We start from the raw sequence: 27976 nt of genomic DNA on the forward strand, positions 1-27976 counted from the left end.
AGATGTTTTGTATGTGGAATGTAACTCCAAATTGACCGTCTGACTTCAATAGCATTTGCATCGGCAATGGATATGGCTGAGTTGCAGAGTTTAGATGGACGTAAGATATTGCGCAGATGCCCTCACAGGTTGCATCGGCGCTGACCGAATGCACATGCAATGCTTTCAAGCTCTCGTTTCGGCACTGCAGTGCGTATTTTGCAACATCTCACGATGATACATGGATCTTCGTGTCCTTCAGCTGTTCATCACAGAAGGAACCTTGCTGTGGTAACAAAACGCCCCGTCCTAAATCTGCCCTGTGCAGAATGGGTAACGGAAGTTACTCGAAAACTGCTCAAGTGCAGGGAAATTGCTTGTATAAAGGGGGCACCCAGATTTGAACTGGGGACCTCTTGATCTGCAGTCAAATGCTCTACCACTGAGCTACACCCCCATGAGAACGCTGCGCTGCATGTTTAAGTTTTCATCATGATACAGTGACAATTGTCGAAAGCAACTCTCTTGTCTGCACCTTTCAACAGTTTACGTGCAGCAGAGATGTTTTGCATGTGGAACGTAACTCCAAAATGACTGTCTGACTTCAATAGCATTTGCATCGGCAATGGAAATGGCTGAGTGGCAGAGTTTAGATGGACGTAAGATATTGCGCAGATGCCCTCACTGTTTGCATCGGCGCAGACCGAATGCACATGCAATGCTTTCAAACTCTCGTTTTGGCACTGCAGTGCATGTTTTGCAACATCTCACGATGCAACACAGATCTTCGTGTCCTTCAGCTGTTCATCACAGAAGGAACCTTGCTGTGGTAACAAAATACCCCTTCCTAAATCTGCCCAGTGTAGAATGGGTAACGGAAGTTCGTTGAAAAACTGCTCAAGTGCAGGGATATTGCTTGTATAAAGGGGGCACCCAGATTTGAATTGGGGACCTCTTGATCTGCAGTCAAATGCTCTACCACTGAGCTACACCCCCCAGAGGAAGCTGCGGTGCATGTTTAAGCTTTCCGCATTATACAGTGACAATTCTCAAAAACAACTCTCTTGTCTGTGCCTTTCAACAGTTTACGTGCAGCAGAGATGTTTTGTATGTGGAATGTAACTCCAAATTGACCGTCTGACTTCAATAGCATTTGCATCGGCAATGGATATGTCTGAGTGGCAGAGTTTAGATGGACGTAAGATATTGCGCAGATGCCCTCACAGGTTGCATCGGCGCTGACCGAATGCACATGCAATGCTTTCAAGCTCTCGTTTCGGCACTGCAGTGCGTATTTTGCAACATCTCACGATGCAACATGGATCTTTGTGTCCTTCAGCTGTTCATCACAGAAGGAACCTTGCTGTGGTAACAAAACACCCCGTCCTAAATCTGCCCTGTGCAGAATGGGTAACGGAAGTTACTTGAAAAACTGCTCAGGTACAGGGAAATTGCTTGTATAAAGGGGGCATCCAGATTTGAACTGGGGACCTCTTGACCTGCAGTCAAATGCTCTACCACTGAGCTACACCCCCACCCGCTATGCTGCGTTGCATGTTTACACTTTCCGCATAATACAGTGACAATTGTCTAAAACAACTCTCTTGTCTGCGCCTTTCAACAGTTTACGTGCAGCAGAGATGTTTTGCATGTGGAACGTAACTCCAAAATGACTTTCTGACTTCAATAGCATTTGCATCGGCAATGGAAATGGCTGAGTGGCAGAGTTTAGATGGACGTAAGATATTGCGCAGATGCCCTCATAGATTGCATCGGCGCTGAACGAATGCACATGCAATGCTTTCATGCTCTCGTTTCGGCACTGCAGTGCGTATTTTGCAACATCTCACAATGCAACATGCATCTTCGTGTCCTTCAGCTGTTCATCACAGAAGGAGCTGAAAATGTGTTGCTGGAAAAGCGCAGCAGGTCAGGCAGCATCCAGGGAATAGGAGAATCTACGTTTCGGGCATAAGCCCTTCTTCAGGAATGAGGAGATGACCTGGGGGGTGCAGTGAGAGAGGGACTCACTGAAATCTTTGTAGAGGGAGGAAGAGAGCTTCTTCAAGGAAGGCATCCTTGTGAGAGGATTCGCAGTAGGTTGAAATCTTTGAGGAGAAAGTGAGGTCTGCAGATGCTGGAGATCAGAGCTGAAAATGTGTTGCTGGAAAAGCGCAGCAGGTCAGGCAGCATCCAGGGAACAGGAGAATCGACGTTTCGGGCATAAGCCCTTCTTCAGGAATGAGGCTTTTTTCATAAGCCCTTCTTCAGGATCATTCCTGAAGAAGGGCTTATGCCCGAAACGTCGATTCTCCTGTTCCCTGGATGCTGCCTGACCTGCTGCGCTTTTCCAGCAACATATTTTCAGCTCTGATGTCCAGCATCTGCAGACCTCACTTTCCCATCACAGAAGGAACCTTGCTGTGGTAACAAAACACTCCTTCCTAAGTCTGCCCAGTGCAGAATGGGTTACGGAAGTTAGTTGAAAAACTGCTCAAGTGCAGGGATATTGCTTGTATAAAGGGGGCACCCAGATTTGAATTGGGGACCTCTTGACTTGCAGTCAAATGCTCTACCACTGAGCTACACCCCCCAGAGGAAGCTGCGGTGCATGTTTAAGCTTTCCGCATTATACAGTGACAATTCTCAAAAACAACTCTCTTGTCTGTGCCTTTCAACAGTTTACGTGCAGCAGAGATGTTTTGTATGTGGAATGTAACTCCAAATTGACCGTCTGACTTCAATAGCATTTGCATCGGCAATGGATATGTCTGAGTGGCAGAGTTTAGATGGACGTAAGATATTGCGCAGATGCCCTCACAGGTTGCATCGGCGCTGACCGAATGCACATGCAATGCTTTCAAGCTCTCGTTTCGGCACTGCAGTGCCTTTTTTGCAACATCTCACGATGCAACATGGATCTTTGTGTCCTTCAGCTGTTCATCACAGAAGGAACCTTGCTGTGTTAACAAAACACACCGTCCTAAATCTGCCCTGTGCAGAATGGGTAACGGAAGTTCCTTGAAAAACTGCTCAGGTACAGGGAAATTGCTTGTATAAAGGGGGCATCCAGATTTGAACTGGGGACCTCTTGATCTGCAGTCAAATGCTCTCCCACTGAGCTACACCCCCACCCGCTATGCTGCGTTGCATGTTTACACCTTCCGCATAATACAGTGACAATTGTCTAAAACAACTCTCTTGTCTGCGCCTTTCAACAGTTTACGTGCAGCAGAGATGTTTTGCATGTGGAACGTAACTCCAAATTGACCGTCTGACTTCAATAGCATTTGCATCGGCAATGGAAATGGCTGAGTGGCAGAGTTTAGATGGACGTAAGATATTGCGCAGATGCCCTCATAGATTGCATCGGCGCTGAACGAATGCACATGCAATGCTTTCATGCTCTCGTTTCGGCACTGCAGTGCGTATTTTGCAACATCTCACAATGCAACATGCATCTTCGTGTCCTTCAGCTGTTCATCACAGAAGGAGCTGAAAATGTGTTGCTGGAAAAGCGCAGCAGGTCAGGCAGCATCCAGGGAACAGGAGAATCGACGTTTCGGGCATAAGCCCTCCTTCAGGAATGAGGCTTTTTTCATAAGCCCTTCTTCAGGATCATTCCTGAAGAAGGGCTTATGCCCGAAACGTTGATTCTCCTGTTCCCTGGATGCTGCCTGACCTGCTGCGCTTTTCCAGCAACATATTTTCAGCTCTGATGTCCAGCATCTGCAGACCTCACTTTCCCATCACAGAAGGAACCTTGCTGTGGTAACAAAACACTCCTTCCTAAGTTTGCCCAGTGCAGAATGGGTTACGGAAGTTCGTTGAAAAACTGCTCAAGTGCAGGGATATTGCTTGTACAAAGGGGGCATCCAGATTTGAACTGGGGACCTCTTGATCTGCAGTCAAATGCTCTACCACTGAGCTGCACCCCCAAAAAGAAGCTACGGTGCATGTTTAAGCTTTCCGCATTATACAGTGACAATTCTCAAAAACAACTCTCTTGTCTGTGCCTTTCAACAGTTTACGTGCAGCAGAGATGTTTTGTATGTGGAATGTAACTCCAAATTGACCGTCTGACTTCAATAGCATTTGCATCGGCAATGGATATGGCTGAGTTGCAGAGTTTAGATGGACGTAAGATATTGCGCAGATGCCCTCACAGGTTGCATCGGCGCTGACCGAATGCACATGCAATGCTTTCAAGCTCTCGTTTCGGCACTGCAGTGCGTATTTTGCAACATCTCACGATGCAACATGGATCTTCGTGTCCTTCAGCTGTTCATCACAGAAGGAACCTTGCTGTGGTAACAAAACGCCCCGTCCTAAATCTGCCCTGTGCAGAATGGGTAACGGAAGTTACTTGAAAACTGCTCAAGTGCAGGGAAATTGCTTGTATAAAGGGGGCACCCAGATTTGAACTGGGGACCTCTTGATCTGCAGTCAAATGCTCTACCACTGAGCTACACCCCCATGAGAACGCTGCGCTGCATGTTTAAGTTTTCATCATGATACAGTGACAATTGTCGAAAGCAACTCTCTTGTCTGCACCTTTCAACAGTTTACGTGCAGCAGAGATGTTTTGCATGTGGAACGTAACTCCAAAATGACTGTCTGACTTCAATAGCATTTGCATCGGCAATGGAAATGGCTGAGTGGCAGAGTTTAGATGGACGTAAGATATTGCGCAGATGCCCTCATAGATTGCATCAGCGCTGAACAAATGCACATGCAACGCTTTCAAGCTCTCGTTTCGGCACTGCATTGCGTATTTTGCAACATCGCACGATGCAACATGGATCTTAGTGTCCTTCAGCTGTTCATCACAGAAGGAACCTTGCTGTGGTAACAAAATACCCCTTCCGAAGTCTGCCCTGTGCAGAATGGGCTACGGAAGCAACTTGAAAAACTGATCAAGTGCAGGGAATTTGCTTGTATAAAGGGGGCACCCAGATTTGCACTGGGGACCTCTTAATCTGCAGTCAAATGCTCTACCACTGAGCTACACCCCCACCCGCTATGCTGCGTTGCATGTTTACACTTTCCGCATAATACAGTGACAATTGTCTAAAACAACTCTCTTGTCTGCGCCTTTCAACAGTTTACGTGCAGCAGAGATGTTTTGCATGTGGAATGTAACTCCAAAATGACTGTCTGACTTCAATAGCATTTGCATCGGCAATGGAAATGGCTGAGTGGCAGAGTTTAGATGGACGTAAGATATTGCGCAGATGCCCTCATAGATTGCATCGGCGCTGAACGAATGCACATGCAATGCTTTCATGCTCTCGTTTCGGCACTGCAGTGCATATTTTGCAACATCTCACAATGCAACATGGATCTTCGTGTCCTTCAGCTGTTCATCACAGAAGGAGCTGAAAATGTGTTGCTGGAAAAGCGCAGCAGGTCAGGCAGCATCCAGGGAATAGGAGAATCTACGTTTCGGGCATAAGCCCTTCTTCAGGAATGAGGAGATGACCTGGGGGGTGCAGTGAGAGAGGGACTCACTGAAATCTTTGTAGAGGGAGGAAGAGAGCTTCTTCAAGGAAGGCATCCTTGTGAGAGGATTCGCAGTAGGTTGAAATCTTTGAGGAGAAAGTGAGGTCTGCAGATGCTGGAGATCAGAGCTGAAAATGTGTTGCTGGAAAAGCGCAGCAGGTCAGGCAGCATCCAGGGAACAGGAGAATCGACGTTTCGGGCATAAGCCCTCCTTCAGGAATGAGGCTTTTTTCATAAGCCCTTCTTCAGGATCATTCCTGAAGAAGGGCTTATGCCCGAAACGTCGATTCTCCTGTTCCCTGGATGCTGCCTGACCTGCTGCGCTTTTCCAGCAACATATTTTCAGCTCTGATGTCCAGCATCTGCAGACCTCACTTTCCCATCACAGAAGGAACCTTGCTGTGGTAACAAAACACTCCTTCCTAAGTCTGCCCAGTGCAGAATGGGTTACGGAAGTTAGTTGAAAAACTGCTCAAGTGCAGGGATATTGCTTGTATAAAGGGGGCATCTAGATTTGAACTGGGGACCTCTTGATCTGCAGTCAAATGCTCGACCACTGAGCTACACCCTCCAAAGGAAGCTGCGGTGCATGTTTAAGCTTTCCGCATTATACAGTGACAATTCTCAAAAACAACTCTCTTGTCTGTGCCTTTCAACAGTTTACGTGCAGCAGAGATGTTTTGTATGTGGAATGTAACTCCAAATTGACCGTCTGACTTCAATAGCATTTGCATCGGCAATGGATATGTCTGAGTGGCAGAGTTTAGATGGACGTAAGATATTGCGCAGATGCCCTCACAGGTTGCATCGGCACTGACCGAATGCACATGCAATGCTTTCAAGCTCTCGTTTCGGCACTGCAGTGCGTATTTTGCAACATCTCACGATGCAACATGGATCTTTGTGTCCTTCAGCTGTTCATCACAGAAGGAACCTTGCTGTGGTAACAAAACACCCCGTCCTAAATCTGCCCTGTGCAGAATGGGTAACGGAAGTTACTTGAAAAAGTGCTCAGGTACAGGGAAATTGCTTGTATAAAGGGGGCATCCAGATTTGAACTGGGGACCTCTTGATCTGCAGTCAAATGCTCTCCCACTGAGCTACACCCCCACCCGCTATGCTGCGTTGCATGTTTACACTTTCCGCATAATACAGTGACAATTGTCTAAAACAACTCTCTTGTCTGCGCCTTTCAACAGTTTACGTGCAGCAGAGATGTTTTGCATGTGGAACGTAACTCCAAAATGACTGTCTGACTTCAATAGCATTTGCATCGGCAATGGAAATGGCTGAGTGGCAGAGTTTAGATGGACGTAAGATATTGCGCAGATGCCCTCACTGTTTGCATCGGCGCAGACCGAATGCACATGCAATGCTTTCAAACTCTCGTTTTGGCACTGCAGTGCATGTTTTGCAACATCTCACGATGCAACACAGATCTTCGTGTCCTTCAGCTGTTCATCACAGAAGGAACCTTGCTGTGGTAACAAAATACCCCTTCCGAAGTCTGCCCTGTGCAGAATGGGCTACGGAAGCAACTTGAAAAACTGATCAAGTGCAGGGAAGTTGCTTGTATAAAGGGGGCACCCAGATTTGAACTGGGGACCTCTTGATCTGCAGTCAAATGCTCTACCACTGAGCTACACCCCCACCCGCTATGCTGCGTTGCATGTTTACACTTTCCGCATAATACAGTGACAATTGTCTAAAACAACTCTCTTATCTGCGCCTTTCAACAGTTTACGTGCAGCAGAGATGTTTTGCATGTGGAACGTAACTCCAAAATGACTGTCTGACTTCAATAGCATTTGCATCGGCAATGGAAATGGCTGAGTGGCAGAGTTTAGATGGACGTAAGATATTGCGCAGATGCCCTCATAGATTGCATCGGCGCTGAACGAATGCACATGCAATGCTTTCATGCTCTCGTTTCGGCACTGCAGTGCGTATTTTGCAACATCTCACAATGCAACATGGATCTTCGTGTCCTTCAGCTGTTCATCACAGAAGGAGCTGAAAATGTGTTGCTGGAAAAGCGCAGCACGTCAGGCAGCATCCAGGGAATAGGAGAATCTACGTTTCGGGCATAAGCCCTTCTTCAGGAATGAGGAGATGACCTGGGGGGTGCAGTGAGAGAGGGACTCACTGAAATCTTTGTAGAGGGAGGAAGAGAGCTTCTTCAAGGAAGGCATCCTTGTGAGAGGATTCGCAGTAGGTTGAAATCTTTGAGGAGAAAGTGAGGTCTGCAGATGCTGGAGATCAGAGCTGAAAATGTGTTGCTGGAAAAGCGCAGCAGGTCAGGCAGCATCCAGGGAACAGGAGAATCGACGTTTCGGGCATAAGCCCTTCTTCAGGAATGAGGCTTTTTTCATAAGCCCTTCTTCAGGATCATTCCTGAAGAAGGGCTTATGCCCGAAACGTCGATTCTCCTGTTCCCTGGATGCTGCCTGACCTGTTGCGCTTTTCCAGCAACACATTTTCAGCTCTGATCTCCAGCATCTGCAGACCTCACTTTCCCATCACAGAAGGAACCTTGCTGTGGTAACAAAACACTCCTTCCTAAGTCTGCCCAGTGCAGAATGGGTTACGGAAGTTAGTTGAAAAACTGCTCAAGTGCAGGGATATTGCTTGTATAAAGGGGGCATCTAGATTTGAACTGGGGACCTCTTGATCTGCAGTCAAATGCTCGACCACTGAGCTACACCCCCCAGAGGAAGCTGCGGTGCATGTTTAAGCTTTCCGCAATATACAGTGACAATTCTCAAAAACAACTCTCTTGTCTGTGCCTTTCAACAGTTTACGTGCAGCAGAGATGTTTTGTATGTGGAATGTAACTCCAAATTGACCGTCTGACTTCAATAGCATTTGCATCGGCAATGGATATGTCTGAGTGGCAGAGTTTAGATGGACGTAAGATATTGCGCAGATGCCCTCACAGGTTGCATCGGCACTGACCGAATGCACATGCAATGCTTTCAAGCTCTCGTTTCGGCACTGCAGTGCGTATTTTGCAACATCTCACGATGCAACATGGATCTTTGTGTCCTTCAGCTGTTCATCACAGAAGGAACCTTGCTGTGGTAACAAAACACCCCGTCCTAAATCTGCCCTGTGCAGAATGGGTAACGGAAGTTACTTGAAAAACTGCTCAGGTACAGGGAAATTGCTTGTATAAAGGGGGCATCCAGATTTGAACTGGGGACCTCTTGATCTGCAGTCAAATGCTCTACCACTGAGCTACACCCCCACCCGCTATGCTGCGTTGCATGTTTACACTTTCCGCATAATACAGTGACAATTGTCTAAAACAACTCTCTTGTCTGCGCCTTTCAACAGTTTACGTGCAGCAGAGATGTTTTGCATGTGGAACGTAACTCCAAAATGACTTTCTGACTTCAATAGCATTTGCATCGGCAATGGAAATGGCTGAGTGGCAGAGTTTAGATGGACGTAAGATATTGCGCAGATGCCCTCATAGATTGCATCGGCGCTGAACGAATGCACATGCAATGCTTTCATGCTCTCGTTTCGGCACTGCAGTGCGTATTTTGCAACATCTCACAATGCAACATGCATCTTCGTGTCCTTCAGCTGTTCATCACAGAAGGAGCTGAAAATGTGTTGCTGGAAAAGCGCAGCAGGTCAGGCAGCATCCAGGGAATAGGAGAATCTACGTTTCGGGCATAAGCCCTTCTTCAGGAATGAGGAGATGACCTGGGGGGTGCAGTGAGAGAGGGACTCACTGAAATCTTTGTAGAGGGAGGAAGAGAGCTTCTTCAAGGAAGGCATCCTTGTGAGAGGATTCGCAGTAGGTTGAAATCTTTGAGGAGAAAGTGAGGTCTGCAGATGCTGGAGATCAGAGCTGAAAATGTGTTGCTGGAAAAGCGCAGCAGGTCAGGCAGCATCCAGGGAACAGGAGAATCGACGTTTCGGGCATAAGCCCTTCTTCAGGAATGAGGCTTTTTTCATAAGCCCTTCTTCAGGATCATTCCTGAAGAAGGGCTTATGCCCGAAACGTCGATTCTCCTGTTCCCTGGATGCTGCCTGACCTGCTGCGCTTTTCCAGCAACATATTTTCAGCTCTGATGTCCAGCATCTGCAGACCTCACTTTCCCATCACAGAAGGAACCTTGCTGTGGTAACAAAACACTCCTTCCTAAGTCTGCCCAGTGCAGAATGGGTTACGGAAGTTAGTTGAAAAACTGCTCAAGTGCAGGGATATTGCTTGTATAAAGGGGGCACCCAGATTTGAACTGGGGACCTCTTGATCTGCAGTCAAATGCTCTACCACTGAGCTACACCCCCAAGAGGAAGCTGCGGTGCATGTTTAAGCTTTCCGCATTATACAGTGACAATTCTCAAAAACAACTCTCTTGTCTGTGCCTTTCAACAGTTTACGTGCAGCAGAGATGTTTTGTATGTGGAATGTAACTCCAAATTGACCGTCTGACTTCAATAGCATTTGCATCGGCAATGGATATGGCTGAGTTGCAGAGTTTAGATGGACGTAAGATATTGCGCAGATGCCCTCACTGTTTGCATCGGCGCAGACCGAATGCACATGCAATGCTTTCAAACTCTCGTTTTGGCACTGCAGTGCGTATTTTGCAACATCTCACGATGCAACATGGATCTTCGTGTCCTTCAGCTGTTCATCACAGAAGGAACCTTGCTGTGGTAACAAAATACCCCTTCCTAAATCTGCCCTGTGCAGAATGGGTAACGGAAGTTACTTGAAAACTGCTCAAGTGCAGGGAAATTGCTTGTATAAAGGGGGCACCCAGATTTGAACTGGGGACCTCATGATCTGCAGTCAAATGCTCTACCACTGAGCTACACCCCCATGAGAACGCTGCGCTGCATGTTTAAGCTTTCATCATGATACAGTGACAATTGTCGAAAGCAACTCTCTTGTCTGCACCTTTCAACAGTTTACGTGCAGCAGAGATGTTTTGCATGTGGAACGTAACTCCAAAATGACTGTCTGACTTCAATAGCATTTGCATCGGCAATGGAAATGGCTGAGTGGCAGAGTTTAGATGGACGTAAGATATTGCGCAGATGCCCTCACTGTTTGCATCGGCGCAGACCGAATGCACATGCAATGCTTTCAAACTCTCGTTTTGGCACTGCAGTGCATGTTTTGCAACATCTCACGATGCAACACAGATCTTCGTGTCCTTCAGCTGTTCATCACAGAAGGAACCTTGCTGTGGTAACAAAATACCCCTTCCGAAGTCTGCCCTGTGCAGAATGGGCTACGGAAGCAACTTGAAAAACTGATCAAGTGCAGGGAAGTTGCTTGTATAAAGGGGGCACCCAGATTTGAACTGGGGACCTCTTGATCTGCAGTCAAATGCTCTACCACTGAGCTACACCCCCACCCGCTATGCTGCGTTGCATGTTTACACTTTCCGCATAATACAGTGACAATTGTCTAAAACAACTCTCTTATCTGCGCCTTTCAACAGTTTACGTGCAGCAGAGATGTTTTGCATGTGGAACGTAACTCCAAAATGACTGTCTGACTTCAATAGCATTTGCATCGGCAATGGAAATGGCTGAGTGGCAGAGTTTAGATGGACGTAAGATATTGCGCAGATGCCCTCATAGATTGCATCGGCGCTGAACGAATGCACATGCAATGCTTTCATGCTCTCGTTTCGGCACTGCAGTGCGTATTTTGCAACATCTCACAATGCAACATGGATCTTCGTGTCCTTCAGCTGTTCATCACAGAAGGAGCTGAAAATGTGTTGCTGGAAAAGCGCAGCACGTCAGGCAGCATCCAGGGAATAGGAGAATCTACGTTTCGGGCATAAGCCCTTCTTCAGGAATGAGGAGATGACCTGGGGGGTGCAGTGAGAGAGGGACTCACTGAAATCTTTGTAGAGGGAGGAAGAGAGCTTCTTCAAGGAAGGCATCCTTGTGAGAGGATTCGCAGTAGGTTGAAATCTTTGAGGAGAAAGTGAGGTCTGCAGATGCTGGAGATCAGAGCTGAAAATGTGTTGCTGGAAAAGCGCAGCAGGTCAGGCAGCATCCAGGGAACAGGAGAATCGACGTTTCGGGCATAAGCCCTTCTTCAGGAATGAGGCTTTTTTCATAAGCCCTTCTTCAGGATCATTCCTGAAGAAGGGCTTATGCCCGAAACGTCGATTCTCCTGTTCCCTGGATGCTGCCTGACCTGTTGCGCTTTTCCAGCAACACATTTTCAGCTCTGATCTCCAGCATCTGCAGACCTCACTTTCCCATCACAGAAGGAACCTTGCTGTGGTAACAAAACACTCCTTCCTAAGTCTGCCCAGTGCAGAATGGGTTACGGAAGTTAGTTGAAAAACTGCTCAAGTGCAGGGATATTGCTTGTATAAAGGGGGCACCCAGATTTGAACTGGGGACCTCTTGATCTGCAGTCAAATGCTCTACCACTGAGCTACACCCCCAAGAGGAAGCTGCGGTGTATGTTTAAGCTTTCCGCATTGTACAGTGACAATTCTCAAAAACAACTCTCTTGTCTGTGCCTTTCAACAGTTTACGTGCAGCAGAGATGTTTTGTATGTGGAATGTAACTCCAAATTGACCGTCTGACTTCAATAGCATTTGCATCGGCAATGGATATGGCTGAGTTGCAGAGTTTAGATGGACGTAAGATATTGCGCAGATGCCCTCACTGTTTGCATCGGCGCAGACCGAATGCACATGCAATGCTTTCAAATTCTCGTTTTGGCACTGCAGTGCGTATTTTGCAACATCTCACGATGCAACATGGATCTTCGTGTCCTTCAGCTGTTCATCACAGAAGGAACCTTGCTGTGGTAACAAAACGCCCCATCCTAAATCTGCCCTGTGCAGAATGGGTAACGGAAGTTACTTGAAAACTGCTCAAGTGCAGGGAAATTGCTTGTATAAAGGGGGCACCCAGATTTGAACTGGGGACCTCATGATCTGCAGTCAAATGCTCTACCACTGAGCTACACCCCCATGAGAACGCTGCGCTGCATGTTTAAGCTTTCATCATGATACAGTGACAATTGTCGAAAGCAACTCTCTTGTCTGCACCTTTCAACAGTTTACGTGCAGCAGAGATGTTTTGCATGTGGAACGTAACTCCAAAATGACTGTCTGACTTCAATAGCATTTGCATCGGCAATGGAAATGGCTGAGTGGCAGAGTTTAGATGGACGTAAGATATTGCGCAGATGCCCTCACTGTTTGCATCGGCGCAGACCGAATGCACATGCAATGCTTTCAAACTCTCGTTTTGGCACTGCAGTGCATGTTTTGCAACATCTCACGATGCAACACAGATCTTCGTGTCCTTCAGCTGTTCATCACAGAAGGAACCTTGCTGTGGTAACAAAATACCCCTTCCGAAGTCTGCCCTGTGCAGAATGGGCTACGGAAGCAACTTGAAAAACTGATCAAGTGCAGGGAAGTTGCTTGTATAAAGGGGGCACCCAGATTTGAACTGGGGACCTCTTGATCTGCAGTCAAATGCTCTACCACTGAGCTACACCCCCACCCGCTATGCTGCGTTGCATGTTTACACTTTCCGCATAATACAGTGACAATTGTCTAAAACAACTCTCTTATCTGCGCCTTTCAACAGTTTACGTGCAGCAGAGATGTTTTGCATGTGGAACGTAACTCCAAAATGACTGTCTGACTTCAATAGCATTTGCATCGGCAATGGAAATGGCTGAGTGGCAGAGTTTAGATGGACGTAAGATATTGCGCAGATGCCCTCATAGATTGCATCGGCGCTGAACGAATGCACATGCAATGCTTTCATGCTCTCGTTTCGGCACTGCAGTGCGTATTTTGCAACATCTCACAATGCAACATGGATCTTCGTGTCCTTCAGCTGTTCATCACAGAAGGAGCTGAAAATGTGTTGCTGGAAAAGCGCAGCAGGTCAGGCAGCATCCAGGGAATAGGAGAATCTACGTTTCGGGCATAAGCCCTTCTTCAGGAATGAGGAGATGACCTGGGGGGTGCAGTGAGAGAGGGACTCACTGAAATCTTTGTAGAGGGAGGAAGAGAGCTTCTTCAAGGAAGGCATCCTTGTGAGAGGATTCGCAGTAGGTTGAAATCTTTGAGGAGAAAGTGAGGTCTGCAGATGCTGGAGATCAGAGCTGAAAATGTGTTGCTGGAAAAGCGCAGCAGGTCAGGCAGCATCCAGGGAACAGGAGAATCGACGTTTCGGGCATAAGCCCTTCTTCAGGAATGAGGCTTTTTTCATAAGCCCTTCTTCAGGATCATTCCTGAAGAAGGGCTTATGCCCGAAACGTCGATTCTCCTGTTCCCTGGATGCTGCCTGACCTGCTGCGCTTTTCCAGCAACATATTTTCAGCTCTGATGTCCAGCATCTGCAGACCTCACTTTCCCATCACAGAAGGAACCTTGCTGTGGTAACAAAACACTCCTTCCTAAGTCTGCCCAGTGCAGAATGGGTTACGGAAGTTAGTTGAAAAACTGCTCAAGTGCAGGGATATTGCTTGTATAAAGGGGGCACCCAGATTTGAACTGGGGACCTCTTGATCTGCAGTCAAATGCTCTACCACTGAGCTACACCCCCAAGAGGAAGCTGCGGTGTATGTTTAAGCTTTCCGCATTGTACAGTGACAATTCTCAAAAACAACTCTCTTGTCTGTGCCTTTCAACAGTTTACGTGCAGCAGAGATGTTTTGCATGTGGAACGTAACTCCAAAATGACTGTCTGACTTCAATAGCATTTGCATCGGCAATGGAAATGGCTGAGTGGCAGAGTTTAGATGGACGTAAGATATTGCGCAGATGCCCTCACTGTTTGCATCGGCGCAGACCGAATGCACATGCAATGCTTTCAAACTCTCGTTTTGGCACTGCAGTGCATGTTTTGCAACATCTCACGATGCAACACAGATCTTCGTGTCCTTCAGCTGTTCATCACAGAAGGAACCTTGCTGTGGTAACAAAATACCCCTTCCTAAATCTGCCCAGTGTAGAATGGGTAACGGAAGTTCGTTGAAAAACTGCTCAAGTGCAGGGATATTGCTTGTATAAAGGGGGCACCCAGATTTGAACTGGGGACCTCTTGATCTGCAGTCAAATGCTCTACCACTGAGCTACACCCCCACCCGCTATGCTGCGTTGCATGTTTACACTTTCCGCATAATACAGTGACAATTGTCTAAAACAACTCTCTTATCTGCGCCTTTCAACAGTTTACGTGCAGCAGAGATGTTTTGCATGTGGAACGTAACTCCAAAATGACTGTCTGACTTCAATAGCATTTGCATCGGCAATGGAAATGGCTGAGTGGCAGAGTTTAGATGGACGTAAGATATTGCGCAGATGCCCTCATAGATTGCATCGGCGCTGAACGAATGCACATGCAATGCTTTCATGCTCTCGTTTCGGCACTGCAGTGCGTATTTTGCAACATCTCACAATGCAACATGGATCTTCGTGTCCTTCAGCTGTTCATCACAGAAGGAGCTGAAAATGTGTTGCTGGAAAAGCGCAGCAGGTCAGGCAGCATCCAGGGAATAGGAGAATCTACGTTTCGGGCATAAGCCCTTCTTCAGGAATGAGGAGATGACCTGGGGGGTGCAGTGAGAGAGGGACTCACTGAAATCTTTGTAGAGGGAGGAAGAGAGCTTCTTCAAGGAAGGCATCCTTGTGAGAGGATTCGCAGTAGGTTGAAATCTTTGAGGAGAAAGTGAGGTCTGCAGATGCTGGAGATCAGAGCTGAAAATGTGTTGCTGGAAAAGCGCAGCAGGTCAGGCAGCATCCAGGGAACAGGAGAATCGACGTTTCGGGCATAAGCCCTTCTTCAGGAATGAGGCTTTTTTCATAAGCCCTTCTTCAGGATCATTCCTGAAGAAGGGCTTATGCCCGAAACGTCGATTCTCCTGTTCCCTGGATGCTGCCTGACCTGCTGCGCTTTTCCAGCAACATATTTTCAGCTCTGATGTCCAGCATCTGCAGACCTCACTTTCCCATCACAGAAGGAACCTTGCTGTGGTCACAAAACACTCCTTCCTAAGTCTGCCCAGTGCAGAATGGGTTACGGAAGTTAGTTGAAAAACTGCTCAAGTGCAGGGATATTGCTTGTATAAAGGGGGCACCCAGATTCGAACTGGGGACCTCTTGATCTGCAGTCAAATGCTCTACCACTGAGCTACACCCCCAAGAGGAAGCTGCGGTGCATGTTTAAGCTTTCCGCATTGTACAGTGACAATTCTCAAAAACAACTCTCTTGTCTGTGCCTTTCAACAGTTTACGTGCAGCAGAGATGTTTTGTATGTGGAATGTAACTCCAAATTGACCGTCTGACTTCAATAGCATTTGCATCGGCAATGGATATGGCTGAGTTGCAGAGTTTAGATGGACGTAAGATATTGCGCAGATGCCCTCACTGTTTGCATCGGCGCAGACCGAATGCACATGCAATGCTTTCAAACTCTCGTTTTGGCACTGCAGTGCGTATTTTGCAACATCTCACGATTCAACATGGATCTTCGTGTCCTTCAGCTGTTCATCACAGAAGGAACCTTGCTGTGGTAACAAAACGCCCCGTCCTAAATCTGCCCTGTGCAGAATGGGTAACGGAAGTTACTTGAAAACTGCTCAAGTGCAGGGAAATTGCTTGTATAAAGGGGGCACCCAGATTTGAACTGGGGACCTCTTGATCTGCAGTCAAATGCTCTACCACTGAGCTACACCCCCACCCGCTATGCTGCGTTGCATGTTTACACTTTCCGCATAATACAGTGACAATTGTCTAAAACAACTCTCTTATCTGCGCCTTTCAACAGTTTACGTGCAGCAGAGATGTTTTGCATGTGGAACGTAACTCCAAAATGACTGTCTGACTTCAATAGCATTTGCATCGGCAATGGAAATGGCTGAGTGGCAGAGTTTAGATGGACGTAAGATATTGCGCAGATGCCCTCATAGATTGCATCGGCGCTGAACGAATGCACATGCAATGCTTTCATGCTCTCGTTTCGGCACTGCAGTGCGTATTTTGCAACATCTCACAATGCAACATGGATCTTCGTGTCCTTCAGCTGTTCATCACAGAAGGAGCTGAAAATGTGTTGCTGGAAAAGCGCAGCAGGTCAGGCAGCATCCAGGGAATAGGAGAATCTACGTTTCGGGCATAAGCCCTTCTTCAGGAATGAGGAGATGACCTGGGGGGTGCAGTGAGAGAGGGACTCACTGAAATCTTTGTAGAGGGAGGAAGAGAGCTTCTTCAAGGAAGGCATCCTTGTGAGAGGATTCGCAGTAGGTTGAAATCTTTGAGGAGAAAGTGAGGTCTGCAGATGCTGGAGATCAGAGCTGAAAATGTGTTGCTGGAAAAGCGCAGCAGGTCAGGCAGCATCCAGGGAACAGGAGAATCGACGTTTCGGGCATAAGCCCTTCTTCAGGAATGAGGCTTTTTACATAAGCCCTTCTTCAGGATCATTCCTGAAGCTGCGGTGCATTGTACAGTGACAATTCTCAAAAACAACTCTCTTGTCTGTGCCTTTCAACAGTTTACGTGCAGCAGAGATGTTTTCTATGTGGAATGTAACTCCAAATTGACCGTCTGACTTCAATAGCATTTGCATCGGCAATGGATATGGCTGAGTTGCAGAGTTTAGATGGACGTAAGATATTGCGCAGATGCCCTCACTGTTTGCATCGGCGCAGACCGAATGCACATGCAATGCTTTCAAACTCTCGTTTCGGCACTGCAGTGCGTATTTTGCAACATCTCACGATGCAACATGGATCTTCGTGTCCTTCAGCTGTTCATCACAGAAGGAACCTTGCTGTGGTAACAAAACGCCACGTCCTAAATCTGCCCTGTGCAGAATGGGTTACGGAAGTTACTTGAAAACTGCTCAAGTGCAGGGAAATTGCTTGTATAAAGGGGGCACCCAGATTTGAACTGGGGACCTCTTGATCTGCAGTCAAATGCTCTACCACTGAGCTACACCCCCATGAGAACGCTGCACTGCATGTTTAAGTTTTCATCATGATACAGTGACAATTGTCGAAAGCAACTCTCTTGTCTGCACCTTTCAACAGTTTACGTGCAGCAGAGATGTTTTGCATGTGGAACGTAACTCCAAAATGACTGTCTGACTTCAATAGCATTTGCATCGGCAATGGAAATGGCTGAGTGGCAGAGTTTAGATGGACGTAAGATATTGCGCAGATGCCCTCACTGTTTGCATCGGCGCAGACCGAATGCACATGCAATGCTTTCAAACTCTCGTTTTGGCACTGCAGTGCATGTTTTGCAACATCTCACGATGCAACACAGATCTTCGTGTCCTTCAGCTGTTCATCACAGAAGGAACCTTGCTGTGGTAACAAAATACCCCTTCCTAAATCTGCCCAGTGTAGAATGGGTAACGGAAGTTCGTTGAAAAACTGCTCAAGTGCAGGGATATTGCTTGTATAAAGGGGGCACCCAGATTTGAACTGGGGACCTCTTGATCTGCAGTCAAATGCTCTACCACTGAGCTACACCCCCACCCGCTATGCTGCGTTGCATGTTTACACTTTCCGCATAATACAGTGACAATTGTCTAAAACAACTCTCTTATCTGCGCCTTTCAACAGTTTACGTGCAGCAGAGATGTTTTGCATGTGGAACGTAACTCCAAAATGACTGTCTGACTTCAATAGCATTTGCATCGGCAATGGAAATGGCTGAGTGGCAGAGTTTAGATGGACGTAAGATATTGCGCAGATGCCCTCATAGATTGCATCGGCGCTGAACGAATGCACATACAATGCTTTCATGCTCTCGTTTCGGCACTGCAGTGCGTATTTTGCAACATCTCACAATGCAACATGGATCTTCGTGTCCTTCAGCTGTTCATCACAGAAGGAGCTGAAAATGTGTTGCTGGAAAAGCGCAGCAGGTCAGGCAGCATCCAGGGAATAGGAGAATCTACGTTTCGGGCATAAGCCCTTCTTCAGGAATGAGGAGATGACCTGGGGGGTGCAGTGAGAGAGGGACTCACTGAAATCTTTGTAGAGGGAGGAAGAGAGCTTCTTCAAGGAAGGCATCCTTGTGAGAGGATTCGCAGTAGGTTGAAATCTTTGAGGAGAAAGTGAGGTCTGCAGATGCTGGAGATCAGAGCTGAAAATGTGTTGCTGGAAAAGCGCAGCAGGTCAGGCAGCATCCAGGGAACAGGAGAATCGACGTTTCGGGCATAAGCCCTTCTTCAGGAATGAGGCTTCTTTCATAAGCCCTTCTTCAGGATCATTCCTGAAGAAGGGCTTATGCCCGAAACGTCGATTCTCCTGTTCCCTGGATGCTGCCTGACCTGCTGCGCTTTTCCAGCAACATATTTTCCGCTCTGATGTCCAGCATCTGCAGACCTCACTTTCCCATCACAGAAGGAACCTTGATGTGGTAACAAAACACTCCTTCCTAAGTCTGCCCAGTGCAGAATGGGTTACGGAAGTTAGTTGAAAAACTGCTCAAGTGCAGGGATATTGCTTGTATAAAGGGGGCACCCAGATTTGAACTGGGGACCTCTTGATCTGCAGTCAAATGCTCTACCACTGAGCTACACCCCCAAGAGGAAGCTGCGGTGCATGTTTAAGCTTTCCGCATTGTACAGTGACAATTCTCAAAAACAACTCTCTTGTCTGTGCCTTTCAACAGTTTACGTGCAGCAGAGATGTTTTGTATGTGGAATGTAACTCCAAATTGACCGTCTGACTTCAATAGCATTTGCATCGGCAATGGATATGGCTGAGTTGCAGAGTTTAGATGGACGTAAGATATTGCGCAGATGCCCTCACTGTTTGCATCGGCGCAGACCGAATGCACATGCAATGCTTTCAAACTCTCGTTTTGGCACTGCAGTGCGTATTTTGCAACATCTCACGATTCAACATGGATCTTCGTGTCCTTCAGCTGTTCATTACAGAAGGAACCTTGCTGTGGTATCAAAACGCCCCGTCCTAAATCTGCCCTGTGCAGAATGGGTAACGGAAGTTACTTGAAAACTGCTCAAGTGCAGGGAAATTGCTTGTATAAAGGGGGCACCCAGATTTGAACTGGGGACCTCTTGATCTGCAGTCAAATGCTCTACCACTGAGCTACACCCCCATGAGAACGCTGCGCTGCATGTTTAAGTTTTCATCATGATACAGTGACAATTGTCGAAAGCAACTCTCTTGTCTGCACCTTTCAACAGTTTACGTGCAGCAGAGATGTTTTGCATGTGGAACGTAACTCCAAAATGACTGTCTGACTTCAATAGCATTTGCATCGGCAATGGAAATGGCTGAGTGGCAGAGTTTAGATGGACGTAAGATATTGCGCAGATGCCCTCACTGTTTGCATCGGCGCAGACCGAATGCACATGCAATGCTTTCAAACTCTCGTTTTGGCACTGCAGTGCATGTTTTGCAACATCTCACGATGCAACACAGATCTTCGTGTCCTTCAGCTGTTCATCACAGAAGGAACCTTGCTGTGGTAACAAAATACCCCTTCCTAAATCTGCCCAGTGTAGAATGGGTAACGGAAGTTCGTTGAAAAACTGCTCAAGTGCAGGGATATTGCTTGTATAAAGGGGGCACCCAGATTTGAACTGGGGACCTCTTGATCTGCAGTCAAATGCTCTACCACTGAGCTACACCCCCACCCGCTATGCTGCGTTGCATGTTTACACTTTCCGCATAATACAGTGACAATTGTCTAAAACAACTCTCTTATCTGCGCCTTTCAACAGTTTACGTGCAGCAGAGATGTTTTGCATGTGGAACGTAACTCCAAAATGACTGTCTGACTTCAATAGCATTTGCATCGGCAATGGAAATGGCTGAGTGGCAGAGTTTAGATGGACGTAAGATATTGCGCAGATGCCCTCATAGATTGCATCGGCGCTGAACGAATGCACATGCAATGCTTTCATGCTCTCGTTTCGGCACTGCAGTGCGTATTTTGCAACATCTCACAATGCAACATGGATCTTCGTGTCCTTCAGCTGTTCATCACAGAAGGAGCTGAAAATGTGTTGCTGGAAAAGCGCAGCAGGTCAGGCAGCATCCAGGGAATAGGAGAATCTACGTTTCGGGCATAAGCCCTTCTTCAGGAATGAGGAGATGACCTGGGGGGTGCAGTGAGAGAGGGACTCACTGAAATCTTTGTAGAGGGAGGAAGAGAGCTTCTTCAAGGAAGGCATCCTTGTGAGAGGATTCGCAGTAGGTTGAAATCTTTGAGGAGAAAGTGAGGTCTGCAGATGCTGGAGATCAGAGCTGAAAATGTGTTGCTGGAAAAGCGCAGCAGGTCAGGCAGCATCCAGGGAACAGGAGAATCGACGTTTCGGGCATAAGCCCTTCTTCAGGAATGAGGCTTCTTTCATAAGCCCTTCTTCAGGATCATTCCTGAAGAAGGGCTTATGCCCGAAACGTCGATTCTCCTGTTCCCTGGATGCTGCCTGACCTGCTGCGCTTTTCCAGCAACATATTTTCAGCTCTGATGTCCAGCATCTGCAGACCTCACTTTCCCATCACAGAAGGAACCTTGCTGTGGTAACAAAACACTCCTTCCTAAGTCTGCCCAGTGCAGAATGGGTTACGGAAGTTAGTTGAAAAACTGCTCAAGTGCAGGGATATTGCTTGTATAAAGGGGGCACCCAGATTTGAACTGGGGACCTCTTGATCTGCAGTCAAATGCTCTACCACTGAGCTACACCCCCAAGAGGGAGCTGCGGTGCATGTTTAAGCTTTCCGCATTGTACAGTGACAATTCTCAAAAACAACTCTCTTGTCTGTGCCTTTCAACAGTTTACGTGCAGCAGAGATGTTTTGTATGTGGAATGTAACTCCAAATTGACCGTCTGACTTCAATAGCATTTGCATCGGCAATGGATATGGCTGAGTTGCAGAGTTTAGATGGACGTAAGATATTGCGCAGATGCCCTCACAGGTTGCATCGGCGCTGACCGAATGCACATGCAATGCTTTCAAGCTCTCGTTTCGGCACTGCAGTGCGTATTTTGCAACATCTCACGATGCAACATGGATCTTCGTGTCCTTCAGCTGTTCATCACAGAAGGAACCTTGCTGTGGTAACAAAACGCCCCGTCCTAAATCTGCCCTGTGCAGAATGGGTAACGGAAGTTACTTGAAAACTGCTCAAGTGCAGGGAAATTGCTTGTATAAAGGGGACACCCAGATTTGAACTGGGGACCTCTTGATCTGCAGTCAAATGCTCTACCACTGAGCTACACCCCCATGAGAACGCTGCGCTGCATGTTTAAGTTTTCATCATGATACAGTGACAATTGTCGAAAGCAACTCTCTTGTCTGCACCTTTCAACAGTTTACGTGCAGCAGAGATGTTTTGCATGTGGAACGTAACTCCAAAATGACTGTCTGACTTCAATAGCATTTGCATCGGCAATGGAAATGGCTGAGTGGCAGAGTTTAGATGGACGTAAGATATTGCGCAGATGCCCTCACTGTTTGCATCGGCGCAGACCGAATGCACATGCAATGCTTTCAAACTCTCGTTTTGGCACTGCAGTGCATGTTTTGCAACATCTCACGATGCAACACAGATCTTCGTGTCCTTCAGCTGTTCATCACAGAAGGAACCTTGCTGTGGTAACAAAATACCCCTTCCTAAATCTGCCCAGTGTAGAATGGGTAACGGAAGTTCGTTGAAAAACTGCTCAAGTGCAGGGATATTGCTTGTATAAAGGGGGCACCCAGATTTGAACTGGGGACCTCTTGATCTGCAGTCAAATGCTCTACCACTGAGCTACACCCCCAAGAGGAAGCTGCGGTGTATGTTTAAGCTTTCCGCATTGTACAGTGACAATTCTCAAAAACAACTCTCTTGTCTGTGCCTTTCAACAGTTTACGTGCAGCAGAGATGTTTTGTATGTGGAATGTAACTCCAAATTGACCGTCTGACTTCAATAGCATTTGCATCGGCAATGGATATGGCTGAGTTGCAGAGTTTAGATGGACGTAAGATATTGCGCAGATGCCCTCACAGGTTGCATCGGCGCTGACCGAATGCACATGCAATGCTTTCAAGCTCTCGTTTCGGCACTGCAGTGCATGTTTTGCAACATCTCACGATGCAACACAGATCTTCGTGTCCTTCAGCTGTTCATCACAGAAGGAACCTTGCTGTGGTAACAAAATACCCCTTCCGAAGTCTGCCCTGTGCAGAATGGGCTACGGAAGCAACTTGAAAAACTGATCAAGTGCAGGGAAGTTGCTTGTATAAAGGGGGCACCCAGATTTGAACTGGGGACCTCTTGATCTGCAGTCAAATGCTCTACCACTGAGCTACACCCCCACCCGCTATGCTGCGTTGCATGTTTACACTTTCCGCATAATACAGTGACAATTGTCTAAAACAACTCTCTTATCTGCGCCTTTCAACAGTTTACGTGCAGCAGAGATGTTTTGCATGTGGAACGTAACTCCAAAATGACTGTCTGACTTCAATAGCATTTGCATCGGCAATGGAAATGGCTGAGTGGCAGAGTTTAGATGGACGTAAGATATTGCGCAGATGCCCTCATAGATTGCATCGGCGCTGAACGAATGCACATGCAATGCTTTCATGCTCTCGTTTCGGCACTGCAGTGCGTATTTTGCAACATCTCACAATGCAACATGGATCTTCGTGTCCTTCAGCTGTTCATCACAGAAGGAGCTGAAAATGTGTTGCTGGAAAAGCGCAGCAGGTCAGGCAGCATCCAGGGAATAGGAGAATCTACGTTTCGGGCATAAGCCCTTCTTCAGGAATGAGGAGATGACCTGGGGGGTGCAGTGAGAGAGGGACTCACTGAAATCTTTGTAGAGGGAGGAAGAGAGCTTCTTCAAGGAAGGCATCCTTGTGAGAGGATTCGCAGTAGGTTGAAATCTTTGAGGAGAAAGTGAGGTCTGCAGATGCTGGAGATCAGAGCTGAAAATGTGTTGCTGGAAAAGCGCAGCAGGTCAGGCAGCATCCAGGGAACAGGAGAATCGACGTTTCGGGCATAAGCCCTTCTTCAGGAATGAGGCTTTTTTCATAAGCCCTTCTTCAGGATCATTCCTGAAGAAGGGCTTATGCCCGAAACGTCGATTCTCCTGTTCCCTGGATGCTGCCTGACCTGTTGCGCTTTTCCAGCAACATATTTTCAGCTCTGATGTCCAGCATCTGCAGACCTCACTTTCCCATCACAGAAGGAACCTTGCTGTGGTAACAAAACACTCCTTCCTAAGTCTGCCCAGTGCAGAATGGGTTACGGAAGTTAGTTGAAAAACTGCTCAAGTGCAGGGATATTGCTTGTATAAAGGGGGCACCCAGATTTGAACTGGGGACCTCTTGATCTGCAGTCAAATGCTCTACCACTGAGCTACACCCCCAAGAGGAAGCTGCGGTGTATGTTTAAGCTTTCCGCATTGTACAGTGACAATTCTCAAAAACAACTCTCTTGTCTGTGCCTTTCAACAGTTTACGTGCAGCAGAGATGTTTTGTATGTGGAATGTAACTCCAAAGTGACCGTCTGACTTCAATAGCATTTGCATCGGCAATGGATATGGCTGAGTTGCAGAGTTTAGATGGACGTAAGATATTGCGCAGATGCCCTCACTGTTTGCATCGGCGCAGACCGAATGCACATGCAATGCTTTCAAACTCTCGTTTTGGCACTGCAGTGCGTATTTTGCAACATCTCACGATGCAACATGGATCTTCGTGTCCTTCAGCTGTTCATCACAGAAGGAACCTTGCTGTGGTAACAAAACGCCACGTCCTAAATCTGCCCTGTGCAGAATGGGTAATGGAAGTTACTTGAAAACTGCTCAAGTGCAGGGAAATTGCTTGTATAAAGGGGGCACCCAGATTTGAACTGGGGACCTCATGATCTGCAGTCAAATGCTCTACCACTGAGCTACACCCCCATGAGAACGCTGCGCTGCATGTTTAAGCTTTCATCATGATACAGTGACAATTGTCGAAAGCAACTCTCTTGTCTGCACCTTTCAACAGTTTACGTGCAGCAGAGATGTTTTGCATGTGGAACGTAACTCCAAAATGACTGTCTGACTTCAATAGCATTTGCATCGGCAATGGAAATGGCTGAGTGGCAGAGTTTAGATGGACGTAAGATATTGCGCAGATGCCCTCACTGTTTGCATCGGCGCAGACCGAATGCACATGCAATGCTTTCAAACTCTCGTTTTGGCACTGCAGTGCATGTTTTGCAACATCTCACGATGCAACACAGATCTTCGTGTCCTTCAGCTGTTCATCACAGAAGGAACCTTGCTGTGGTAACAAAATACCCCTTCCGAAGTCTGCCCTGTGCAGAATGGGCTACGGAAGCAACTTGAAAAACTGATCAAGTGCAGGGAAGTTGCTTGTATAAAGGGGGCATCCAGATTTGAACTGGGGACCTCTTGATCTGCAGTCAAATGCTCTACCACTGAGCTACACCCCCACCCGCTATGCTGCGTTGCATGTTTACACTTTCCGCATAATACAGTGACAATTGTCTAAAACAACTCTCTTATCTGCGCCTTTCAACAGTTTACGTGCAGCAGAGATGTTTTGCATGTGGAACGTAACTCCAAAATGACTGTCTGACTTCAATAGCATTTGCATCGGCAATGGAAATGGCTGAGTGGCAGAGTTTAGATGGACGTAAGATATTGCGCAGATGCCCTCATAGATTGCATCGGCGCTGAACGAATGCACATGCAATGCTTTCATGCTCTCGTTTCGGCACTGCAGTGCGTATTTTGCAACATCTCACAATGCAACATGGATCTTCGTGTCCTTCAGCTGTTCATCACAGAAGGAGCTGAAAATGTGTTGCTGGAAAAGCGCAGCAGGTCAGGCAGCATCCAGGGAATAGGAGAATCTACGTTTCGGGCATAAGCCCTTCTTCAGGAATGAGGAGATGACCTGGGGGGTGCAGTGAGAGAGGGACTCACTGAAATCTTTGTAGAGGGAGGAAGAGAGCTTCTTCAAGGAAGGCATCCTTGTGAGAGGATTCGCAGTAGGTTGAAATCTTTGAGGAGAAAGTGAGGTCTGCAGATGCTGGAGATCAGAGCTGAAAATGTGTTGCTGGAAAAGCGCAGCAGGTCAGGCAGCATCCAGGGAACAGGAGAATCGACGTTTCGGGCATAAGCCCTTCTTCAGGAATGAGGCTTTTTTCATAAGCCCTTCTTCAGGATCATTCCTGAAGAAGGGCTTATGCCCGAAACGTCGATTCTCCTGTTCCCTGGATGCTGCCTGACCTGCTGCGCTTTTCCAGCAACATATTTTCAGCTCTGATGTCCAGCATCTGCAGACCTCACTTTCCCATCACAGAAGGAACCTTGCTGTGGTCACAAAACACTCCTTCCTAAGTCTGCCCAGTGCAGAATGGGTTACGGAAGTTAGTTGAAAAACTGCTCAAGTGCAGGGATATTGCTTGTATAAAGGGGGCACCCAGATTTGAACTGGGGACCTCTTGATCTGCAGTCAAATGCTCGACCACTGAGCTACACCCCCAAGAGGAAGCTGCGGTGCATGTTTAAGCTTTCCGCATTGTACAGTGACAATTCTCAAAAACAACTCTCTTGTCTGTGCCTTTCAACAGTTTACGTGCAGCAGAGATGTTTTGTATGTGGAATGTAACTCCAAATTGACCGTCTGACTTCAATAGCATTTGCATCGGCAATGGATATGGCTGAGTTGCAGAGTTTAGATGGACGTAAGATATTGCGCAGATGCCCTCACTGTTTGCATCGGCGCAGACCGAATGCACATGCAATGCTTTCAAATTCTCGTTTTGGCACTGCAGTGCGTATTTTGCAACATCTCACGATTCAACATGGATCTTCGTGTCCTTCAGCTGTTCATCACAGAAGGAACCTTGCTGTGGTAACAAAACGCCCCGTCCTAAATCTGCCCTGTGCAGAATGGGTAACGGAAGTTACTTGAAAACTGCTCAAGTGCAGGGAAATTGCTTGTATAAAGGGGGCACCCAGATTTGAACTGGGGACCTCTTGATCTGCAGTCAAATGCTCTACCACTGAGCTACACCCCCACCCGCTATGCTGCGTTGCATGTTTACACTTTCCGCATAATACAGTGACAATTGTCTAAAACAACTCTCTTATCTGCGCCTTTCAACAGTTTACGTGCAGCAGAGATGTTTTGCATGTGGAACGTAACTCCAAAATGACTGTCTGACTTCAATAGCATTTGCATCGGCAATGGAAATGGCTGAGTGGCAGAGTTTAGATGGACGTAAGATATTGCGCAGATGCCCTCATAGATTGCATCGGCGCTGAACGAATGCACATGCAATGCTTTCATGCTCTCGTTTCGGCACTGCAGTGCGTATTTTGCAACATCTCACAATGCAACATGGATCTTCGTGTCCTTCAGCTGTTCATCACAGAAGGAGCTGAAAATGTGTTGCTGGAAAAGCGCAGCAGGTCAGGCAGCATCCAGGGAATAGGAGAATCTACGTTTCGGGCATAAGCCCTTCTTCAGGAATGAGGAGATGACCTGGGGGGTGCAGTGAGAGAGGGACTCACTGAAATCTTTGTAGAGGGAGGAAGAGAGCTTCTTCAAGGAAGGCATCCTTGTGAGAGGATTCGCAGTAGGTTGAAATCTTTGAGGAGAAAGTGAGGTCTGCAGATGCTGGAGATCAGAGCTGAAAATGTGTTGCTGGAAAAGCGCAGCAGGTCAGGCAGCATCCAGGGAACAGGAGAATCGACGTTTCGGGCATAAGCCCTTCTTCAGGAATGAGGCTTTTTTCATAAGCCCTTCTTCAGGATCATTCCTGAAGCTGCGGTGCATTGTACAGTGACAATTCTCAAAAACAACTCTCTTGTCTGTGCCTTTCAACAGTTTACGTGCAGCAGAGATGTTTTCTATGTGGAATGTAACTCCAAATTGACCGTCTGACTTCAATAGCATTTGCATCGGCAATGGATATGGCTGAGTTGCAGAGTTTAGATGGACGTAAGATATTGCGCAGATGCCCTCACTGTTTGCATCGGCGCAGACCGAATGCACATGCAATGCTTTCAAACTCTCGTTTTGGCACTGCAGTGCGTATTTTGCAACATCTCACGATTCAACATGGATCTTCGTGTCCTTCAGCTGTTCATTACAGAAGGAACCTTGCTGTGGTAACAAAACGCCCCGTCCTAAATCTGCCCTGTGCAGAATGGGTAACGGAAGTTACTTGAAAACTGCTCAAGTGCAGGGAAATTGCTTGTATAAAGGGGACACCCAGATTTGAACTGGGGACCTCTTGATCTGCAGTCAAATGCTCTACCACTGAGCTACACCCCCATGAGAACGCTGCGCTGCATGTTTAAGTTTTCATCATGATACAGTGACAATTGTCGAAAGCAACTCTCTTGTCTGCACCTTTCAACAGTTTACGTGCAGCAGAGATGTTTTGCATGTGGAACGTAACTCCAAAATGACTGTCTGACTTCAATAGCATTTGCATCGGCAATGGAAATGGCTGA

The 27976-nt window shown here is 47.2% G+C and overlaps 21 non-coding genes across 21 annotated transcripts; all 21 read right to left on the reverse strand.

The window, feature by feature from the left end:
- Positions 1–364: 364 nt before the first annotated feature.
- Positions 365–436, reverse strand: trnac-gca (transfer RNA cysteine (anticodon GCA)). Its single transcript has one exon. It is a non-coding gene; the product is annotated as a tRNA-Cys (tRNA).
- Positions 437–4383: 3947 nt separating this feature from the next.
- Positions 4384–4455, reverse strand: trnac-gca (transfer RNA cysteine (anticodon GCA)). The gene has a single exon. It is a non-coding gene; the product is annotated as a tRNA-Cys (tRNA).
- Positions 4456–7059: 2604 nt separating this feature from the next.
- Positions 7060–7131, reverse strand: trnac-gca (transfer RNA cysteine (anticodon GCA)). Its single transcript has one exon. It is a non-coding gene; the product is annotated as a tRNA-Cys (tRNA).
- A 2583-nt stretch (positions 7132–9714) lies between these two features.
- trnac-gca (transfer RNA cysteine (anticodon GCA)) lies at positions 9715–9786 on the reverse strand. The gene has a single exon. It is a non-coding gene; the product is annotated as a tRNA-Cys (tRNA).
- Positions 9787–10791: 1005 nt separating this feature from the next.
- Positions 10792–10863, reverse strand: trnac-gca (transfer RNA cysteine (anticodon GCA)). Its single transcript has one exon. It is a non-coding gene; the product is annotated as a tRNA-Cys (tRNA).
- Positions 10864–11849: 986 nt separating this feature from the next.
- trnac-gca (transfer RNA cysteine (anticodon GCA)) lies at positions 11850–11921 on the reverse strand. The gene has a single exon. It is a non-coding gene; the product is annotated as a tRNA-Cys (tRNA).
- Positions 11922–12926: 1005 nt separating this feature from the next.
- trnac-gca (transfer RNA cysteine (anticodon GCA)) lies at positions 12927–12998 on the reverse strand. The gene has a single exon. It is a non-coding gene; the product is annotated as a tRNA-Cys (tRNA).
- A 986-nt stretch (positions 12999–13984) lies between these two features.
- On the reverse strand, positions 13985–14056 carry trnac-gca (transfer RNA cysteine (anticodon GCA)). The gene has a single exon. It is a non-coding gene; the product is annotated as a tRNA-Cys (tRNA).
- A 467-nt stretch (positions 14057–14523) lies between these two features.
- trnac-gca (transfer RNA cysteine (anticodon GCA)) lies at positions 14524–14595 on the reverse strand. The gene has a single exon. It is a non-coding gene; the product is annotated as a tRNA-Cys (tRNA).
- Positions 14596–15581: 986 nt separating this feature from the next.
- Positions 15582–15653, reverse strand: trnac-gca (transfer RNA cysteine (anticodon GCA)). The gene has a single exon. It is a non-coding gene; the product is annotated as a tRNA-Cys (tRNA).
- A 466-nt stretch (positions 15654–16119) lies between these two features.
- trnac-gca (transfer RNA cysteine (anticodon GCA)) lies at positions 16120–16191 on the reverse strand. The gene has a single exon. It is a non-coding gene; the product is annotated as a tRNA-Cys (tRNA).
- Positions 16192–17381: 1190 nt separating this feature from the next.
- On the reverse strand, positions 17382–17453 carry trnac-gca (transfer RNA cysteine (anticodon GCA)). Its single transcript has one exon. It is a non-coding gene; the product is annotated as a tRNA-Cys (tRNA).
- A 467-nt stretch (positions 17454–17920) lies between these two features.
- trnac-gca (transfer RNA cysteine (anticodon GCA)) lies at positions 17921–17992 on the reverse strand. Its single transcript has one exon. It is a non-coding gene; the product is annotated as a tRNA-Cys (tRNA).
- A 986-nt stretch (positions 17993–18978) lies between these two features.
- trnac-gca (transfer RNA cysteine (anticodon GCA)) lies at positions 18979–19050 on the reverse strand. Its single transcript has one exon. It is a non-coding gene; the product is annotated as a tRNA-Cys (tRNA).
- A 466-nt stretch (positions 19051–19516) lies between these two features.
- On the reverse strand, positions 19517–19588 carry trnac-gca (transfer RNA cysteine (anticodon GCA)). The gene has a single exon. It is a non-coding gene; the product is annotated as a tRNA-Cys (tRNA).
- A 467-nt stretch (positions 19589–20055) lies between these two features.
- Positions 20056–20127, reverse strand: trnac-gca (transfer RNA cysteine (anticodon GCA)). Its single transcript has one exon. It is a non-coding gene; the product is annotated as a tRNA-Cys (tRNA).
- A 986-nt stretch (positions 20128–21113) lies between these two features.
- Positions 21114–21185, reverse strand: trnac-gca (transfer RNA cysteine (anticodon GCA)). Its single transcript has one exon. It is a non-coding gene; the product is annotated as a tRNA-Cys (tRNA).
- A 1005-nt stretch (positions 21186–22190) lies between these two features.
- Positions 22191–22262, reverse strand: trnac-gca (transfer RNA cysteine (anticodon GCA)). Its single transcript has one exon. It is a non-coding gene; the product is annotated as a tRNA-Cys (tRNA).
- A 467-nt stretch (positions 22263–22729) lies between these two features.
- On the reverse strand, positions 22730–22801 carry trnac-gca (transfer RNA cysteine (anticodon GCA)). Its single transcript has one exon. It is a non-coding gene; the product is annotated as a tRNA-Cys (tRNA).
- A 986-nt stretch (positions 22802–23787) lies between these two features.
- On the reverse strand, positions 23788–23859 carry trnac-gca (transfer RNA cysteine (anticodon GCA)). Its single transcript has one exon. It is a non-coding gene; the product is annotated as a tRNA-Cys (tRNA).
- Positions 23860–26460: 2601 nt separating this feature from the next.
- trnac-gca (transfer RNA cysteine (anticodon GCA)) lies at positions 26461–26532 on the reverse strand. Its single transcript has one exon. It is a non-coding gene; the product is annotated as a tRNA-Cys (tRNA).
- Between the last annotated feature and the right edge of the window lie 1444 nt (positions 26533–27976).

This window comes from Chiloscyllium plagiosum, unplaced genomic scaffold (genome assembly GCF_037043375.1).
Source record: "Chiloscyllium plagiosum isolate Xiang-an unplaced genomic scaffold, Cpla_swu_hap1 HiC_scaffold_32, whole genome shotgun sequence".
Classification (NCBI taxonomy): domain Eukaryota; kingdom Metazoa; phylum Chordata; class Chondrichthyes; order Orectolobiformes; family Hemiscylliidae; genus Chiloscyllium; species Chiloscyllium plagiosum.